The 20,471-nt window shown below is 36.3% G+C and overlaps 1 protein-coding gene across 1 annotated transcript in view; it reads left to right on the top strand.

Annotated features, from left to right (window-relative positions):
* Window positions 1–2,658: 2,658 nt before the first annotated feature.
* ZBTB20 (zinc finger and BTB domain containing 20) overlaps window positions 2,659–20,471 on the top strand; it is a 778,251-nt gene continuing 760,438 nt past the window's right edge. Inside the window, exon 1 of the mRNA XM_063442031.1 lies at window positions 2,659–2,835. The gene's annotated coding sequence lies outside the window, so the exon portion shown is untranslated. The remainder of the gene's footprint in view (window positions 2,836–20,471) is intronic.

The raw sequence follows: 20,471 nt of genomic DNA, 5'->3' as shown, positions 1-20,471 counted from the left end.
TTGTAAGACAAGTTAAAACTAGAGAGTACACTGGTAGCCACTCCTAGTGTCCTTCAGGTAAATGTATAGACTTGTGCATGCCGATAAAATTTGGTTTGGCCAAATCACTTCGTTTAGAGACAACAACATTTGTTCAAAATGTCCAATAGTCTTCCATGTGTCAATTGGGACAATCCAACAGGGAGTTGTGAATATGGGCCAATCCGGGTACTGCAAACTATATACACAATATCAATATTATGTCTATATTTTGCAACACACGGACATATTTTTGTGCCATTTGGTCCACAGATCAAGTAAGAAAAGTAACCAATGGAGTGAAAAGCAAGAGGAGCAATAAAAAATATATATTCATATAACATATTATATATTATTATAATATTTATGAAATATATGATAAAGAAATAAAGATATTTGTTTACCGCTCCCCCTATTTTTGCTCTATTGGCCATCGACTTTATCTGTGAATAAAATCATTAAGCATGTAATAAAACATTTAGCGCCTAACCATCAAATTCATCATTCATCTTTTTTATTTTGCATCACAAATCCAATGAACATGCGCGTTCATTTCGGGAGCTGATCATTCAGTATACGTCCATATGGAACTTCAGAGGTACAACATTCGGGTTGGCCCACCAATCGACTAAATTGGGACGAATTGTAATTTGGCAATGTATACATTCTACGGAATATCGTTTTGAGTTTAACTGATTGATAAATGGATCAAAACTGTTTATTTATAAAACAGAGTGTATCTTTTCCTCCTGTCCACATGATGAAGGTATAATCTATGTAGCAGCGGTATATTTGTAAGAATTTTTTTTGTAGCTGTGTGTCTATGAATCCCTGCACTTGCTGAGCCATAAACAAATAAATAAATTGTTGTGCCATCCTGATACCCATCGCGATGCCTATTATTTTGCTTTATACTTCAAGAGAATCACACAGGAATCTGTTTTATCAGAACTTTGCTCCTAATCTTTCCGCAACTTGCAGTTTATGTCTGGCTAATAGTTTTGTTCGGGTAGACCAATACTAGCCTGTACTAACTGACACAGGGAGAGGGCAATGATCAATATAATGAATTTGTGTGCATATGTGTTTAAAAAGAAAAAAAAAGAAAATATATATATTTACAAAAGAAAATTACTGATTTTTTCTAATGAATTCAGAAATAGCACATTTACATATCTGTTTGCTCTTTGAAGTTGTTATGGTATTTGTCTTCCTTTCCTAAAATAAAATGATGTCATCATGCCCATACTGTGACTTCACATGTAGGAATGAATAGTCTCATTGTGAAATAAAATGACTGGTTTTGCAATGAATTATATTGGTGCTGAATGCAGAACATTGCAGTGCACTGAGTAATTGTTTTAGTGGGGGATGAGTAATTGGCTTAGAGGTATACCACCAGAGATTTTAATTTACTGCACGAGTGTTGTATTCTTCCAAAAGGTGGGATTGACGTAAAAGCCCTTATAATGTCATTTATCATTGTTTAGCCGATCTCTCCCTCTCATCTTTAGTTACCAAAGTTTGCTATGCTAATACAGAGATAACGATTCAGGCAGCACTACAATATGTATAGAAGTAATAAAACAACAAAATAACAACCTAAATCCATTAAAGTTTGTTGGATGATTTGCAATCTAGAACCAAAGAGCCAGTCTGGATCTCATCATAGAAAACTCTGCCACGGAATAGTTAATATTTTGATGCTCTTAATTTTTTTTTTAAAAACCCACGTCACTCTGCAAAGAGCACAACACTGCTCATATTTTATTGTCTGCATTTTAAACAGCAATATAACAACTTTGACACAAAGTTTCAAATATTTCATCAAGGCCATTTTAATTTGCTTGCAGTAAAGGATGTTGTTTCGTGCCTCCTCTTCAGAAAGGAGGGAGGTGTGATTTTATCCAGGCTTCCATTTAAAATAACCTTGGCCTCACTTTAATTGGCCAGAGGTTCCCTGTATCATTTATTTCGAGCCCTGTAACACTATGTACTACATGCATTGCACCTGTTCAGGCGTAATAACAGCACATTATTGTAGCTGGAGGAGCAAGCTCGCCCTAATGTCAGGATTTAGCAAGCTGAAAATTTGGGAGATGTTGCATTTGTTTTTGCCCCTCTGTTGTGTGATTTAAAAAAAAAAAGTATATTTCTCGATTCTATTTTAAAAGCTGGCTGCAGGCTTTTTGTCGCTAGCCCATTCCCATCGCCCCACAGGGCTGTAGAATCTTTCAAATTATTAAGAAATGCAATTATACATCGCTCCGTGTTTTGTGCCTTGAATTGGGGCTGCAGATAACCTCCCACAAAATGTGCTCCATAAATATATAATCAGTTCTGAATGAAAACAATGCTGGAGCCGGGGTGGGAAAGGTGGGGCTGGCTGCTTTCAAACTGTTTGTTTCCTCGTCCTTTTTGGCTGCTATCTCCCCGTATACGTTAGTCAAGCAATGCTGAACCTGTTGCTGCAGCAGCCGAGTTTGTATTTTGCTTGCTAGATAGAGGAAGGAGGGCTGTCTGCTGTCTGGTAGGAGGGCATTGTCTGTGCCTTTTTTTCCCTCTATCACACACACATAGTATTGCTCGCTCTCTCCCTCTCTCTCTCTCTCTCTCTCTCCCTTGCTCACTCCCTCTCTCTCTCTATCCCACTCTCTCGTCTCTGTGCTTTGTAAGGTAGGTTGCAGTGTGTGTATATACACAACATCAAGATCTTGGGAATGGCTTCATTAGAGGGAGAGACAGTCATTACCAGTTATACTCTAGTTCCTGGGAGCCTCCAATTATGAAACGAGAAACTCAGCTCTTGGGGACAAGGTAGGCCATATAACTTTATAAAAAAAAGACAAAAATCCACTTTAATATTAATTTAATCTTTTATAATCCTACTGTGATTTTCTAAATGAACAGTGCAAATTACCGCACGATATTACATTAAAATGTATAAGATGTTTACTGGGCCTACCCAAAAAAACAATATTTTATTTTATTCCTCCTCCGGATATTTATATTTTTATGGGTGTGACTGTACGTTTCTGCTTGATTACTTTTTTTAGTGCCAAAAAAAAAACAAATGCCAACATTTATTCATTCTGTTTAGAGCTGTCTTAATTAAATCACTATCATTCACTCAGTTAAAAGTCTTCCCTGTATATTCTCTATATTCTCCAACCCTTCCTGTGTGTTTATTCAGCCGGATAAGTCAATTAATATTCATTTAATTTATGTTTGCTTGTTTAGCTGATATTACCCAAATTGTTTGGATCTGTAAAAAAAATTCTCTGCAAACTCAAACTGTTGTTTATCCTTCGTATATCAAAGTTCAAATGTTTCTGAAAAGAAAAAATATTGCTAAGATATCCACGAACAGGTTGCTGAATATTGAACTTTGATTTATTTTTATTTATTTATTTTCTTCCCATCTCTTTTATTTATTTTGGACGGTAGCTATGATTGGATTCTTCCCACCCCCAGGTTTTTTTTTTTTGTATTGTTTAGTTTTTTTTCGTTCTTAATGTAGCTGTGCTTATTTTAAGGACGGATGGGAGAATTAAAGACATTTAATTTTGTCCAAATACAAGTTTGTAGTTTGTCTGTATAGATCAACGTGGATATGAAATGAAACTTTAGAACAGGTTGTCCTCACTGTAGGTGTGTGCCTGCATATATCTACATGTGTCTGAGAGGCATGTTAAAATCCCAATCCCTGCCTCGAATCTATTAAGTATATAGCAAGAGCCATTTAAACCAAAATGACAGATAATTCAATTCAGATACCATAATAAAAAAGCTAGCTCTCGTATATATTTTTAAAGGAAGGCTGAGGAGTTATAGGGTTTTTTTTATCCCTTCCCTTGTTTTGTTTTGCTTTTTTTGATCCCGAAACCCTCTGGTCATTGTTGCAAAGGCTTTTTCGGCAGAGTTACATCAATTCTCAAGCATGAGAAACAGATATGTTTGTAATGAGATTTTTTTTTTCTGTGTGTATGTAATCTGCTCATGCTCATCTAAGATCTGAGGAGAGCTACAGCTTTGCTTGTTACCAAAATGGAGAAGGACATTCAGGGAACAGTTATATAAAGTGTTTGGGAAAATCCGACAGCATTTTTAGCAGTAAATAAATAAATAGAAAGGTCGCTGTGCAAAATTCGGATGAATGTTTGCTTGTTGAAGGAGATAATATATTATTATTATTATTATTTTACCGGCAGCCGCAAGTGCTGTGGTTTTTGTATTTTATATTTAGGTCGGTACTGTAGGCCTGAACAGAAATTTGGGCATTGGACCCCACCTCAAGTCCTAAAATAAGTCTTAACGGTTTTTAAAGGCACTTTGTTGAAAAGTGAAAATAGCTTTCCAATCCAACAGGTTATCTTTACCCCATTTCACTTTCTGTTTCGTCTCTGATATAATATTTTGGAATAAATAAGCTACCCTTGATCAAAGCACCCGGTAAATATGACGAGTTTGATAAAACAAAAATACACATCTTTTATTATATGTCTCTATATCCAAAGGGATCATAAATGCACAGAGCACACACATGTTTTATTCTACTATTAACCTATTCTTATCCTGTTTGTCCATTAACCATTTTTGGGTGTCACCCCGGAGAACCCTAAAATTAAAAGACCAAAGTATTTTTGAAGCCTGTGCGTTTTGTATGTGAGTACAATGCAATGTTCCTAAAACTGTTCAGGCGTACGATACATTATGTAAATATAGACTGGACTAATGAGTGTAGTGGAAAACTACAGGCTTCAGCCATCGAAATCACAAGTGGAACAGCAACTGAAATTAAAGACCTTTCATTTCCAAAAGGCAATTTAATTTGTCTGAGATGGCTTATGTAGAAACTGTGAGTAATGTTATATTTAAGAAGAAAAATCTTCTCCCCCCCACCCCCCCCCCCCCCCCCTTCCGGTTTTAATGTCGTGGGATTGTTATCCCAACTAGTGTATTGCAGGTAACATTGTAACTTATATGATCCATAGTGTCATCATTTGGACCCTGAGTTTTTGCTGGATCCCTATATAAAGGCCTGCGGTTAAATTTTATAAGAAAATTCAGGCATTATGCATTTTAATATATATTTTTTTAAATAACAATGTTTACATAGTCACGCTTTCTTGCTGCTAGGTAATGTTTGCAGAACCCTTCAGTAACTGGGCAGAAGCCCAATTTGGGACTTATCGAATATCGCACAAATTAATACGTCTTCTCAACCAATCGTAAACATTCCTGGAGCCATAATAACTGTTTCTGTGCTAATAATAACAATGCAGTACGTGGTCTTCTTCGTACAAGGAGTATTATTAAACAGAGGGTTTATTTTATTTTTTATTTTGAGTCTGGAGAAAGACGAGGAGGACCTGCATTCAGATTTGGAGAGCTTCCATTTTATTTTTACTGATTTGACCTGACCACCCAAAAAAAACCAACAACAACAACCCTTAAGTAGCTACCGTAACATGAGTGTAGGTAGTTACTCTGTGGTAATTATAGCATGTCACTGATAAGAAATCCTACCTTGATTTTACAGTCGACTTACATACTGGGTAAATTCTACCCATACAAACCAGCAAAGGATTCTCGTCACCAAAGTAGTGATTGTGGTCTGAATTTTGGACCTGCCATTCATATCAATCCAGTACATTAACTTAATCTTTCAACTTCTCATTCAGAATAAGTGCAGCCAGTCCTTCCTGAATAAATACAGGCTTATTTTTAAAACTAATGGCATCCTTATTCATGGTTTTTGTCCATGGCCTTTTTTAACGCCGTGCAGAAAGGTATAAAAGACTGTTATTAACATCATGTACTATTATCGTGTTTCTCAGTTTTATATAAATTACATATTAATATTACTGTGATTATTATGCAATAATATTCTTGGTATAAGGCAAGTGTTTTTTTTTGGGGGGGGTTCATTTTTTTAATGTTATTTTTTTTTGTAAAGGTAATTTTATGTATAACACTTATTTACATCTTAAACTTACATTCGGATGTGTGTGCACCCATTTTATTTTATAGCCTCGGCCAACTCTTGCCGAAATGGCCCTGGAAACAGCTTCCTGTGCTGGAATTAACTTCTTAAAAAAAGAGTAAATATATATATTTTTTCCTCAAAAAGACAAGACTTTTCTTTCTGAACACCGTAAAATCTGCATATTCTGTCAGAATAAAAAAGCGAACTTAACCCCTTAAGGACCAAACTTATGGAATAAAAGGGAATCATGACATGTCACACATGTCTTGTGTCCTTAAGGGGTTAAAGTGAATACAGGGGTTTAATAATAAACTCATTAATGCTTCAATACCGGGGCATTATTAAGATTCAATAAAATAATTCAAATGTTAAAAAAGTGTAATTGCTTGTAATAGGTTTAATTTTACCGTGGCAAAGAAAGTTTCTCTTTCGGTAAAAGTTCTGTCTTAACAGTTTCATAGGATCAACAGTAGGAAATAAACGACCAATATATCTTTTAGCGTTTTCATTCTTAGTCCTCAGTGTTTTGCGTAGGACAGCCTTGGATAACTGTCAAGAGAGCTTTTACTCCAAAAAAGAAAAACTTTGAGAAAATCTGTCCTAAATAATTTGGATGAAGTTGCTATAATTGAAGGGTTGAAATTGTTACTCTTCTTCCTGTTTTGAAACTGTGCAGACTAAGGGTCCGCCTGCAAAAATCATGCAGAACTGAAACGTAGCAAAGAAGAAATAAATAGATCCTAATTAGATAATAAAATAAACATCAGATATAATAATCTTGCTGTGCCGTTGTGATTCTGCGGCCATACGCAAAACCAATGGAGTCATTTTAATAGAATCCTGATGAAATTATGTTACTTTTGATCTATTTCAAAACACAAAATTATTAACTTGTTGTTGTACTTTGTAAGTTGCAGAGGAAAAAAATGTTTGTCTGGCATTGCGATAAACCTTTAAAAAGCGATGCTGCTGGCCCTGGAATGGTGCACTGTGAGTTTTTTGACCTCCGTTAACATGTGGGTAGAAAGCTGTTTTCAACTGCCAAGGAAATATCTAACAGTGTGACTGGCATCGTGCTACCACATGACTGTATTAAAAGTTATACATTACAGGCATAGCATAGACACATTATTTTATCTCAAACTTCCAGGGCTCTTCATATACTTGCCAAGATTTTAACCGGCGTTTGACAACTCACTTGCTGTTTGTTCATTTTGCATTTTTACTCTGATTTCCAAAAATTTTTGTTTTTTCCCCCCAATAATTTTCGTATGAAGTGTACCGGTATATATAATAAATGTCTTTCTTTGTATGGACATATGTATATATATAATGTGTATGTGTGTTTCTTAAATGGAATGCAGTTTCTAGTTCTGTGGATACAGACAGAACCCACTATATTTTCCCATAAGTTAAGTCGAACATGCAAATGCAGATTTGTTTTTTCCAAGTGAGCTTGGCAATATTTTGCATATTTTTAAGCAAGACAGCATCGGCGGTCTCCTTGCTCTGAAACAGTGAATTATACAAAGTGATTTATTGTTATTTTTATTTAATGTCATTTTTTTTTTCTTTGCATGTAGCACTGCCCCTCACAACTCCACAATTCAATCAATGGATATTACTATACATAATATATAATATTAATGGATTAATTACTAGATAATTGGTATGAATCAATCGCACAATTATAAAATAATATATGGTTTCTATTTTTACATTTTGAAACTTTGGCTTAAATGTTGCAATTTAGTTACCGTATACTATAACTGTATAACTGAGTGCAGATTAAAAATTCTGCATGTGTGTATGTATATATATATATGTGTGAGTGTGTTTGAATTTTTATCCATGGGTTTATGTATATTTTTGGCAATATGTACATTGTGCGGTTGCATCCTGACGATTTATTGAAATTGGTGTATGCTGCTATTGTGTCTCATATAAATATTTCTGTGGGGTTTTAAAAGGCCACTGAAGTGCTTATTTTGAAGTAAAGTAAAAAGTAAATCAGTGCACAATTTTGTCCTGGGCTCTTTAGCCAGTTCCCACGCTGCATCAAAACATCCATGGTAATGTGCTAATTGAACCACAAAAAAAGTTGCTCATTTTGGTTGCTCCAATAAATCATAAATCTTACGACAATAATTCCGTTTTCAGCATTTCCAAACATCTGCCATCTGTAAGAGAAAATCTTACCCACTGTTCAGTATTTCTTACTGTATTTTTTTGAAATTATATTAATGAAATTATGTGGGGGGAAAAAACTGGAGGAGGATTTGGAGTCACCGAGAGAAAATAAATCTGCCACTTTCGAAAATCACCCATCGATATGGAACATCCACCAACTGCTAAAACGTTTACTTACAGAAAGTTATAGAAATAAGAAAACAGAAGACATCAAGTGGGCTCGTCTAAAATATAGTGGGGGATAAAAGTATAACAATAACTGGTATATTTTCAGTCCGCCCCAAGACAATCCTAGGCCTGCTTACTTTTTTTTTCAGATACTAAAGTTGAGTCTATGCTCGCACTTTGCAGTACATCCTACGTAGCTGAAAGCTAACTTCCGGAAAATGCATAGTGCAGTGTCACAGGAGGGAAGGGGCAAAAGCATTGTGTGGCTTCTAACTGGTTTGACTATGTTGGTGAAGAAAATGTGTTAAGCCTGCATTAGTGAAGCAAATGTGTTAAGCCTGCATTAGTGAAGCAAATGTGTTAAGCCTGCATTAGTGAAGCAAATGTGTTAAGCCTGCATTAGTGAAGCAAATGTGTTAAGCCTTACCTGGTTACAAGAGATTCTGGAAACCCTTGTATCTATGTTTCATCTTTAAGAAGAGATTAGTTGAGGCTACCATTTTTGTAATATTGGGCCCTTGGTATGTTTTTGTTTTACTGGATAAGTGAGAGGGGCCACTGTTGGCATGAGTACATTAAATTGTATATTACAAAAACACAAGCCAACGCATTTCATTAATTTTGGTACAACCTATGTTTATTACAGAGATACAGTTACTTTTTAATTTAATGAGAATCTCTTTCGGCAGATTAGACAATTTACCCTGAAAGTCTTTGAGGAATTGGGTCTGAATCCTAGAAGCACACTGGCTGGATATCTGTTTCATTCAGTTTATTTCCCCTTACTTCATGTCATTGTTTGGTTCATCTTTCTGCTGTTTTGTGTTCCTGCCAGGGTGGATGTTATGTGCATTTTTTTATTTATTTTTTACAGTTTCAGAGTTGTTACAATAAATTCCGTATTGTTTACATACATTTATGGTATACAGTGAGTCTGCGTTCTTGTCGTTTAGTATTAGGAAGATTTACCAGACATGGAGTCTATCACCCTATTAATGAGTGAATTTCTTCCATAATATACCAATTATATACAGGCATGTTGTCCTGTGGTGGTCTGCATTGTTGAGGGCGTCTTCTCCATTTTTGTGCATTTTTCATATATACATATATATTTAGTATTCAAAATTCCACCAATATTGTATGGAGAATGTTCAGAAGTCTTTTGTTGTGGAGATGTCTTGAATAGGTGTCGTCAAATATCATTAAACAGGAAATATTCAGGCTCGGAGATCTTCTAAAATTGACGAACATATCATTTCCATATTTGAATCGATCACAGAGATACGAAATGTATCAGAGTATTTTTGAGGAAGATGCGTGTTCGTTACGCGAGGACATGCCCCTTTCTGTTAAATAGATAAAGAATCTCTCTTACCATTAGTAAAACCACTAATATGGTCTCCTGAATTAAAAAATAATATATGTTATGGGCCACGTGGCATGTGATATTGTACAATACTATTGTATATCTATCATTGTACAAGAATGGTTGGAAGACGTATTACTAATATAACGTCCGAGATACAGACCAATTCATGTAATAAGGAAAGGATAGTTGGATAGAAATCTCAGGTTGCCATTGATTTTTAGGGCATTTATAAATTCTGCATTCTGTAGGGCAGGGCCTGGGAGTGTGGCGCCTCGGCATGAGGAATTTGAGATTTACCAGTGTAAAATCAGTCACTTAGTTAGCCAGCAATGTTATTTAACGCATGTAACATACGGTATGGCAATACTTTTAATCCCTCCCCACCTTATTGTGGATCAGGACATATTCTGGAACCCCAGTTGGTTAAAGGGACAGTCAAAGAACCAAAATCACTTTTCTTTAGATGCTGCCCCTACAGTCTTACTAATTAAAATATGGTGGTTTACATGAACATTGCACTGTTTACATATGTGTGTATCCCGATGACTTGCAGACAGAGAGGCACTAGGAGCCTGGAGTAAAATAGTTTTCTGCTATTGAATCAATTTGACATCTGGTGTTGGCATGTAAAATATGCTGTGTGTGTGCAATGCTTCTTCATGAGAAGCACAGGTTTACATTTTGCTCCTAGAGATACATTAAATTGACAATTGCCACACATTGGATTGGCAGATCATGGCAATCGTCGCACACACACTCTTTCCTGTGGGGGTTCCCCATCACATGACTGACTTTTACTCTCTAGTGCAGTGCAAACATCTCCAATGGCTGCCAGTACAACATCATTCAATGCAGGTGTTTATTTTTTGTTTTGTTTTTAACCCTTTAAGGTTAACGTAACAGTTTCTGTAAAATGGCAATTTTGACAGAAAATTGACAGGATCACTGCGCCCCGACCGCTTCACTGAGATGAAGTAGCCTTTGTGACTTTTAAGTAGAGATTTTAAGGGCTTCACTTGTTAAAGATTTTAATACTTCTCAATGATTTCTACTGCGTATATTTTTAATCTAAAGAAATAAACCTCCATGCACTAAGCTATTGGATAATATGAAAAACAAAATGGGAAATGATATGGAGATTAATGTACACTGTTATAGAAAATGCAGAATTATTCCAAAAAAACATAAACGTGTATAATCAAATTTTTTCCCGTTACATCAGCTAATATTTTTTCATATATTCCGATACAGCTAATTAACTAACAAGTTAGAGGGATGGATAGGTTACTTCCTAAATCTTGCTAAATAGAAAGAAAGCACGTTTCCATGCGAGTGAATGGTGATGATATACCTGAACATGTAGCTTTCACAGTAAATACAAATTTATTTTCACACTGGTGCCCAATTACATTTATCATGCCTTTAATTTAATTGCTATTTATGACACAAAACAGATATAAATGTTTCTCAGCATGATTTCTGCATGTTTTATTTGTATATATTTTCATTCATGTATGGTGTTTTGATTCGGACTAATTTTGTCCATGCGATTGTTTTGGGAAAAACTATTCGGACAAAGCAAAAGGACGCAACGGGATATCGATTGTTTTAACGCTCCTCCTTTTTCCACTATTGGTTACTTCTTCTGACGTGATTCTCCACCACCAGTTCCAGGGGCATGCGCAGAAAAATGCGCAGAAAAAGCTGTCATTTTGATATTCAGAATTTTGATATTCAGAATAGCTTTTCTTACTAATAATGTTTTTCACTGAAGTGAGAATTCATTGTGAATTTCATATTTAAGGTCTAAATAGCCAAACTGGGAAAATTATCCAAGATATATATGCTTTCAGTTCGGCTACTCTGGCCTTACATTTGATATTTACTTTCAATTCTCACTTTAGTAATAACCCTGTTTGTCTAATTCACAAAAGTTCACATATGTGTAAATGCAATCCCTAAAATGCATTGGTAATTAGGTTTATCCTTGGGTCACTTCCCCACTTTAATATTTGTGCTGAATTTCAGATCCCATATCCTAAAGAGATTGCCACCATTCAATAATTTATTATTAATTCATTATTTATTATAAATATCTATCAATTTATTCATTTTTTTTGTTATTGTAATGCTGATTTATATGTGTTATATTTATGGTTTATCATTTTGTTTACTTTTGTATAGTGTCAAGTTTTTTTTTCTCACAGTTTCTATATAGACCTATATCTGTCCTATTTACAGGTTATTTAATTTTTTTTCTTAATTTGTATTTTTCAAATAAAAAAATGCAGCTCAATGCATTGAAATAACAGCACGGTCGGGGCACCATTCCCTGCTTGTGCAGGCACGTTCTTGGGCACTTTGTGACCAAGCAGCTTCAGAGAGTCACAGCAGCAAGTGAAAAGTGCAAATTAAAACGAGTCTTCCCTGGTTTGCCGAATAATCACCCCATGAAGGATTTTAAGTTCGGTAAAACTTTGAAAATATTATACAATAACCTGTCATGATGTAGAACCTGTAGGTTATCTATATCCTCTCTTTTAAGGGCATCTCTCTTCTAATTCTCCCATTCCAAGTATATTGCATTTAATTCAAATTATATATATATTTCCTTTTTTTAATGATGCATATTGATTTTTTTAGAAAACACGTCCCTTTTTTATTTGATTTTTGTATATCAACTTTACTTGCCTGCTGCTGCAGTTTCACACAGACCAATCACATGAGTAGGCAAGTTAGGTTGAGTAGCAATTGGTCAGATAAGAATCTGACTCAACATGGCTGCCCAGCCATTTAAAACGATATCAACAAGTATTACAAAACGAGAAGTGAAAATTTCATGACAGTACCCTGTAAGTGACACTAAAATAGTCTCTGATAGAATACTGGAATGCCTTTATTACTGGGGTGCAGCCCTCTGCCAGTTGCATCCCTGGTAAGGAAGACATCCTGTCACCTCCATTATAATGTTTTATTATTGTCTTCCTGACTTCATCATTGTATTTGGACAGAACATATTGTACGTGTTTAATTGCATTTCTGCAACATATTGATACTCAAGGTTCCAAGTTTGGACTTTAGAATTCTGTGTTCCTAAATTATTTGTGCATTTACATTTTCTGATTCTTAAGATTCTCATGAGCGCCCATTGTGCAGATATAAGGTCCATTACAAAGTATGGGTGCATGGATGTGTATAAATTCCGATATGTTTTACGATGATATTGTCCCACATTCGGAAAGTGTACCTGGGTGTAATCTGTAAATGCATACATTAACGGTGTTAATGGTGGTTGGAGTGAATCGATAGCATGGCTTTGTGTTACACAGAATCGCCATTTACAATTTAGGTTTGGTCTTTGAGTTTCTGGATACTGGAGGTACACGGCTCAGTGTGGCTGTCGAGACACAGAATGACAGTTTTTGTGACAATCAATACCTGAACCAATGCAATGATATTAACCAAATTACCTTTGTCTAAAAACAAGACTTCTTGAAATAACGTAATGAGTTGACTCTCCAGTGTTTCTACTTTTAGGATAACCTTCCATTATTGGTCCACCGATGGAACAAAGATTGACGTGTTACAGGGATTTTTATTAAAGGGAAACGGTCAACACTTACCTGACCTCTGCTCCCCGGCTGCGATCTTCTTACAGAGGTGGGTGTTACGCTTCATTAACACCCACCTCTGGTCTGCCTGCACCCCTCCTCTGCTTTGCTGACCTGCACTGTGTGGGAACTTCCCCAAGCAAGGCAAACCTCCTTAGTGACGCCGACTTAATGGCTTGTTTGCCTGCCCTCTGAACGGAGTGGCATCATGTCTCTCCATTCCTATATGCTGTACCTGGCTAGGCGGTAACCATAGCGGGGCAGCATGCGCTGTGGTTGCTATGGGTGGAAAGCAGAGGGACTTCCTGTGGAAGGTTTCTTCTCCCCTTCATGATTTTCATTTTTAAATATGTTTTTCTCCCAATCTAAAAATGTTTCCAGCAAAACTACTAGCACAATGTTTAGATAGAATTGAATGCTAAAGAGGGAATTTTAATTTTCCCCATGACAGATTCCTTTAAAAGTTAGAATTCAAAGTGAATTCAAACCAAATGTCAGATATAAGGCTGAACTGAAAGCATAAATGATTTAGAGAATTTTTCCAGTAACCATTTATTTTTATAGACAATTGTAATGTTATTGATGCTTTTTGATGCTACCTACTATGGCCTCAATTTAATATTTTCGGATAAACTTTAAAATGATTTCATATTATGAAAAATATTAGAATTTTGTAATATTTTGCCATTTTTGATATATTGATATATATATATATATATATATATATATATATTCTGATATTTTAATATCATTTTGAAAATGTTTTGAAAAAATATTAATAATAATCAAGTTTTCTCCCCAAACATTAAATAAATCATTTGTAAAGGCTATCCACTTGTAGATCCGTCCAAAACAGTAATTTCGATCACGCTAGTTGCACCACCTAAACTTAATGTAGTCCGTTTATTTCCCAGATTAAGATGAGCAGCTATGAGCAAGTACTGAGTATCTTGTCTTCTGTGACAGGAGTTACAGCAGACCAGTCGTTGCTTATCAGGGCAACATGACCAATCTCCAGTGTGGATTTCTGGAATATTTAAAGGTCCGAGTAGATTGTGAAGGCTGTTACTGAAAGTAGTTCTGGACCGTGGATTGTGCAGAGCTCAGATTCTTGTAATTGCGTAGCATTGTCTATTTTAAGTAAGGGGGGATAATGCAGGCAGTATTGTATTAACAAACACCAAGACTAACCTGTGATGTCATGTTCATTGTTAGCCCACATTACCACATCTGATTTACTTTATAGTTTATTAGAAGAAGTCTCAACTCTGCACTCGACTTACAGCTGTTTGTTATACCAGCGTCGGGGAGTGAAGAGGAATAATTACATTTTCTATAAAGTGAGCATTTCACCCACAGCAGGTCTCACTTGCACAGGTATTGCGTGTTCATCTGTAACATCTGTAAACTCTGATAGCAAAAAGCCAGAAAATATATCATTTACTGTGCTCAGTGATTCTATTCAATACCTCACTGAATATACACACATACAATAACATTTTAAACCCTTTGCTACTAGCCAGACCTTAAAAGTTACTTGCCCCTGCTAGCCGTAGCATACTTACCAATGGCTAGTGCAGAGTGGGAACTTTGAGTCCTATAAGAAAGTATACCGTTTATATATAATTTATTTATATGATGCTAACACGTGTACTCAGCACTTTACAGGTTACATTACAGTAGAGGGAGGTACAGTAAGTGCAGTAGGTATACAGTGTATGTATATTATATTTATATAGCACTAACAGGTGTACTCAGCACTATACAGGTTACATTACAGTAGAGGGAGGTACAGTAAGTGCAGTAGGTATACAGTGTATGTATATTGTATTTATATAGCGCTAACAGGTGTACTCAGCACTTTACAGGTTACATTACAGTAGAGGGAGGTACAGTAAGTGCAGTAGGTATACAGTGTATGTATATTATATTTATATAGCACTAACAGGTGAACTCAGCACGTTACAGGTTACATTACAGTAGAGGGAGGTACAGTAAGTGCAGTAGGTATACAGTGTATGTATATTTATATAGCACTAACAGGTGTACTCAGCACGTTACAGGTTACATTACAGTAGAGGGAGGTACAGTAAGTGCAGTAGGTATACAGTGTATGTATATTTTATTTATATAGCGCTAACAGGTGTACTCAGCACTTTACAGGTTACATTACAGTAGAGGGAGGTACAGTAAGTGCAGTAGGTATACAGTGTATGTATATTATATTTATATAGCGCTAACACGTGTACTCAGCACTTTACAGGTTACATTACAGTAGAGGGAGGTACAGTAAGTGCAGTAGGTATACAGTGTATGTATATTTATATAGCACTAACAGGTGTACTCAGCACTTTACAGGTTACATTACAGTAGAGGGAGGTACAGTAAGTGCAGTAGGTATACAGTGTATGTATATTTTATTTATATAGCACTAACAGGTGTACTCAGCACTTTACAGGTTACATTACAGTAGAGGGAGGTACAGTAAGTGCAGTAGGGATACAGTGTATGTATATTTTATTTATATAGCACTAACAGGTGTACTCAGCACTTTACAGGTTACATTACAGTACAGGGAGGTACAGTAAATGAGTAGGTATACAGTGTATGTATATTTTATTTATATAGCGCTAACACGTGTACTCAGCACTTTACAGGTTACATTACAGTAGAGGGAGGTACAGTAAGTGCAGTAGGTATACAGTGTATGTATATTTTATTTATATAGAGCTAACAGGTGTACTCAGCACTATACAGGTTACATTACAGTAGAGGGAGGTACAGTAAGTGCAGTAGGTATACAGTGTATGCATATTGTATTTATATAGTGCTAACAGGTGTACTCAGCACTTTACAGGTTACATTACAGTAGAGGGAGGTACGGTAAGTGCAGTAGGTATACAGTGTATGTATATTTTATTTATATAGCGCTAACAGGTGTACTCAGCACTTTACAGGTTACATTACAGTAGAGGGAGGTACAGTAAGTGCAGTATGGATACAGTGTATGTATATTTTATTTATATAGCACTAACAGGTGTACTCAGCACTTTACAGGTTACATTACAGTAGGGGGAGGTACAGTAGGTATACAGTGTATATATATTTTATTTATATAGCGCTAACAGGTGTACTCAGCACTTTACAGGTTACATTACAGTAGAGGGAGGTACAGTAAGTGCAGTAGGTATACAGTGTATGTATATTTTATTTATATAGCGCTAACAGGTGTACTCAGCACTTTACAGGTTACATTACAGTAGAGGGAGGTACAGTAAGTGCAGTAGGTATACAGTGTATGTATATTTTATTTATATAGCACTAACAGGTGTACTCAGCACTTTACATATTACATTACAGTAGAGGGTGGTACAGTAAGCATAGTGTATACAGTGTATATTTTATTTATATAGTGCTAACAGAGTATGGAAAATGTGTATGTGTGTAACTGGTGCTAATAATTTTAAATATACAAATAATTAAGGTCTTTAAGGTTACAAAATAATGTTTCATACTATAATGGTTGAATAATGGAATGAAGAGATAGTTATAATATAAAATGAAAATCTTTATCATCATTTCCAGCAATGGGAAATTATTCCTAAAAAGGTTATAGCAATTACACGAAAAAAATGCAAAAATAAAAATGTTCATTGTTACTGTAGATTACTCATGGTTGGTACAGGACGTAAAACACAGAGCATTAAAAATAAAAATGTTAATTGTTACTGTAGATTACTCATGGTTAGTACAGGACGTAAAACACAGAGCTACAAAAATAAAAATGTTCATTGTTACTGTAGATTACTCATGGTTGGTACAGGACGTAAAACACAGAGCATTAAAAATAAAAATGTTAATTGTTACTGTAGATTACTCATGGTTAGTACAGGACGTAAAACACAGAGCTACAAAAATAAAAATGTTCATTGTTACTGTAGATTACTCATGGTTGGTACAGGACCTAAAACACAGAGCATTAAAAATAAAAATGTTAATTGTTACTGTAGATTACTCATGGTTAGTACAGGACGTAAAACACAGAGCTACAAAAATTAAAATGTTCATTGTTACTGTAGATTACTCATGGTTGGTACAGGACCTAAAACACAGAGCTACAAAAATAAAAATGTTCATTGTTGCTGTAGGTTACTCGTGGTTGGTACAGGACGTAAAACACAGAGCTTTAAAAATTAAAATGTTCATTGTTACTGTAGGTTACTCATGGTTGGTACAGGACCTAAAACACAGAGCTACAAAAATAAAAATGTTCATTGTTACTGTAGGTTACTCGTGGTTGGTACAGGACATAAAACACAAAGCTACAAAAATAAAAATGTTCATTGTTACTGTAGTTTACTCACGGTTGGTACATCATGTAAAACATATACATTGTTACTATAGGTTACTCACGGTTGGTGCAGGACGTAAAACACAGAGCTACAAATATAAACATGTTCATTGTTACTGTACGTTTCTCATGTTTGGTACATCATATAAAAAATATACATTGTTACTGTAGGTTACTCACAGTTGGTACAGCATGTAAAACTCAGAGTTATGTGCCTCATTCCCCAGGGGATCCCCCACTTATTCTGCACGGCTAGTAGGGCAGGCTTCGTTGCTAAACAACATCATAGTGTATAGCTGGGGTCTAACTTTACTACTCTCCATCTTGCTCATTTTATACTAAGGGGGAAGACATACCTGATTTCAGCGGGACGGTCCATGTTTTTGGGTCCTGCATGACTTTGTTCCCTGGTGTCACGGTTTTGGGGAATTAGACGCTCTCGCACTTTGTTAGGGGAACTGAAGCAGTACTCCCTGTATGGTCTGGGCAGGTCCTTCCAGCAATGTCAGAGCGCAGTTGTTTCACTGGCTCCACCCCCTTTCCCCCGGCGTCCCAATTCACTGGGCGCCAATGTTGGGAAGTATGGAAAGGACATGTACCTAATCCAGTCAGGATGCACAGGGCAATTCCTAACTATACCTTTGGGCGGTAACTGACCCTTCTTCCACAAGAGAAACTGTATGTTTCCCCTTGTTCAAAAGAAGTACTGATTTTTCAAGCATTGTTTTCCTGGTAGACATTTTGCCTTTAACATATCTCCAACCACCATTACTCAGTGCCCCTAGTGGTTACCATAAACCTGTACACTGATTGTAACACAATTAATGATGTTATTGCTATAACATTTATCTGTTTAAAGGATCCTTTCACACGACAATCCACCCTTTTAATCGAATCATGCCATCTAGTCTGATAATAACAATATAAATTACTAACGTACATACCACATAAACTAACAAGCTACTTCCTCACCAAGAGCGACATACAATACAAAGCAAACAAAGGAAAAAAACACCAACAACACCGCACAACAAGCTGGATTCAACTACATTCCCTTAATCTGCCCAACTCAAAATGATACCATAAGGGTGCACCTTCGCACGAGAGGTTGAGAAACCTTGGGTGAGAGCCTATTCCCTCTATGTTTAAGAGTGAAAATCAGGAATGAGGAGACAGTTTACACAAAACTGTATTGAGAACCAGTGATAATGCCTTCATAACATGGTAATATAATATTATTAATATTGTAATTGGACATGACACGTATTCACAGTGCCTTATTGCACTTGGCCGATGTGCCAGTTTACCTGTTACAGGTATAGAATGCACGTGCCCTGAAAGTGTATGTGTGCAAGAAATTCTCCAGACCCGAGCCCTGGACTTTTGTTTTGGACAGTGATAAAAGTCACACGCAAGTGTAAATGTAGAAACGTAACTGAAACAACTGTTGAAGTACTGTGAGATGAGAGTGCAATAAATCTTGCGTTGCATAGACTGACCTCTGGTTTGTGTCCTTCGTGATCCTGTTTACCACCTTGATATGAAACCTATTCCTGCTCCTTGTTTTATTCTTCAATCCACTCCCATCACTTTCAGATATATTGACTTGGTCTCCAGGGTTTCCTACATACGTATACCCTTATATTCTTCAGGTAACTTCTTTGGAAAAAAACAACTTTATTTTCCTAATACAGGCAAAATCCAACAATAAAAAAAGGAATAATTTTATCAATTTCTGTTGTTATGTATCTCGTCATTATTTACTCTCATCACTATGTAGTCTCATCACATGGAAGGTTGCCATCAGCAATTTTGTGGCCACTGACAGCTCAAGGTCTGTGCCCCTGGGACCCACCCCTAAGTCAGCCCACAAGGCTCGCCCCTGAATCCACACACAGTGCCCACCCCCGAGTCTGCCCACAAAAGATGCAATGTGTGTAGAGTGGATGGAGTGTGTGTGTATTGGGTGCAGTGTTTGTGTGTATTGGGTGCAGTGTTTGTGTAGTAGATGCAGAGTGTGTGCCAACATGATTTTCAGCTTCTGGCAGCTACTATATCTACAACTCCTGAGCGTATGGTTTTCGCGTTGTGTGGAGCGTTGCCATGGTAATCTGCAGCAACACTCTGACGGCCAAGGGCTCATGTACACTCAGATACACACAGATACCACACTCACACATACACTGACACACAGATACACACTGTGGTGAAACCAGCTTCGCCACTGTGAACTGGAGAGGCCTGGCTGCTAGCCTCCTGCCCTGCGACTACGGCCCATGGACATATTGCTCTATAAACACTATATTTGGGCATGTAATAATTTATATTGCTGCTACTGGCCCTTTAAAATCAGCGATGGACATATTGGGACTTTTGGGACTAATGTCCCTTTAAGACTTTGTAACATATCACAGTAATACTGTCTTAAATATTATGTAGGTATTTATGTGTTCAGTTAAACTGGGGATATGTAGAAATGTGTGTTTTATGTGTTAAATGTATCAGTATGTAATTTTATGTCTTTTACTGTCTTTTTGCAACCATGTGGTTAATGGAGTCTGACTCTAGTCCTAGATAATTGGATTACTTCTCCAATTATCTCCAGGGCAGAAGGGAGGAAGCCGGGATGCATTGTGGGGGATGTTTTACTTCTGTTTGAGCCAGATTGTGCCATGCTGCAAGCCAGGGCCCAAAAGATACTTTTAGTAACTTTTAAACCCCTGGTCGGATTCATGCCATTTTTTAATATGTTGTTCCCCTGAATGGATTGATTGT

Source organism: Pelobates fuscus, chromosome 1, assembly GCF_036172605.1.
Source record: "Pelobates fuscus isolate aPelFus1 chromosome 1, aPelFus1.pri, whole genome shotgun sequence".
Taxonomy (NCBI): Eukaryota; Metazoa; Chordata; class Amphibia; order Anura; family Pelobatidae; genus Pelobates; species Pelobates fuscus.
The sequence above is the reverse complement of the archived record's forward strand: the minus strand, read 5'-3'. Positions and strand labels throughout refer to the sequence as shown.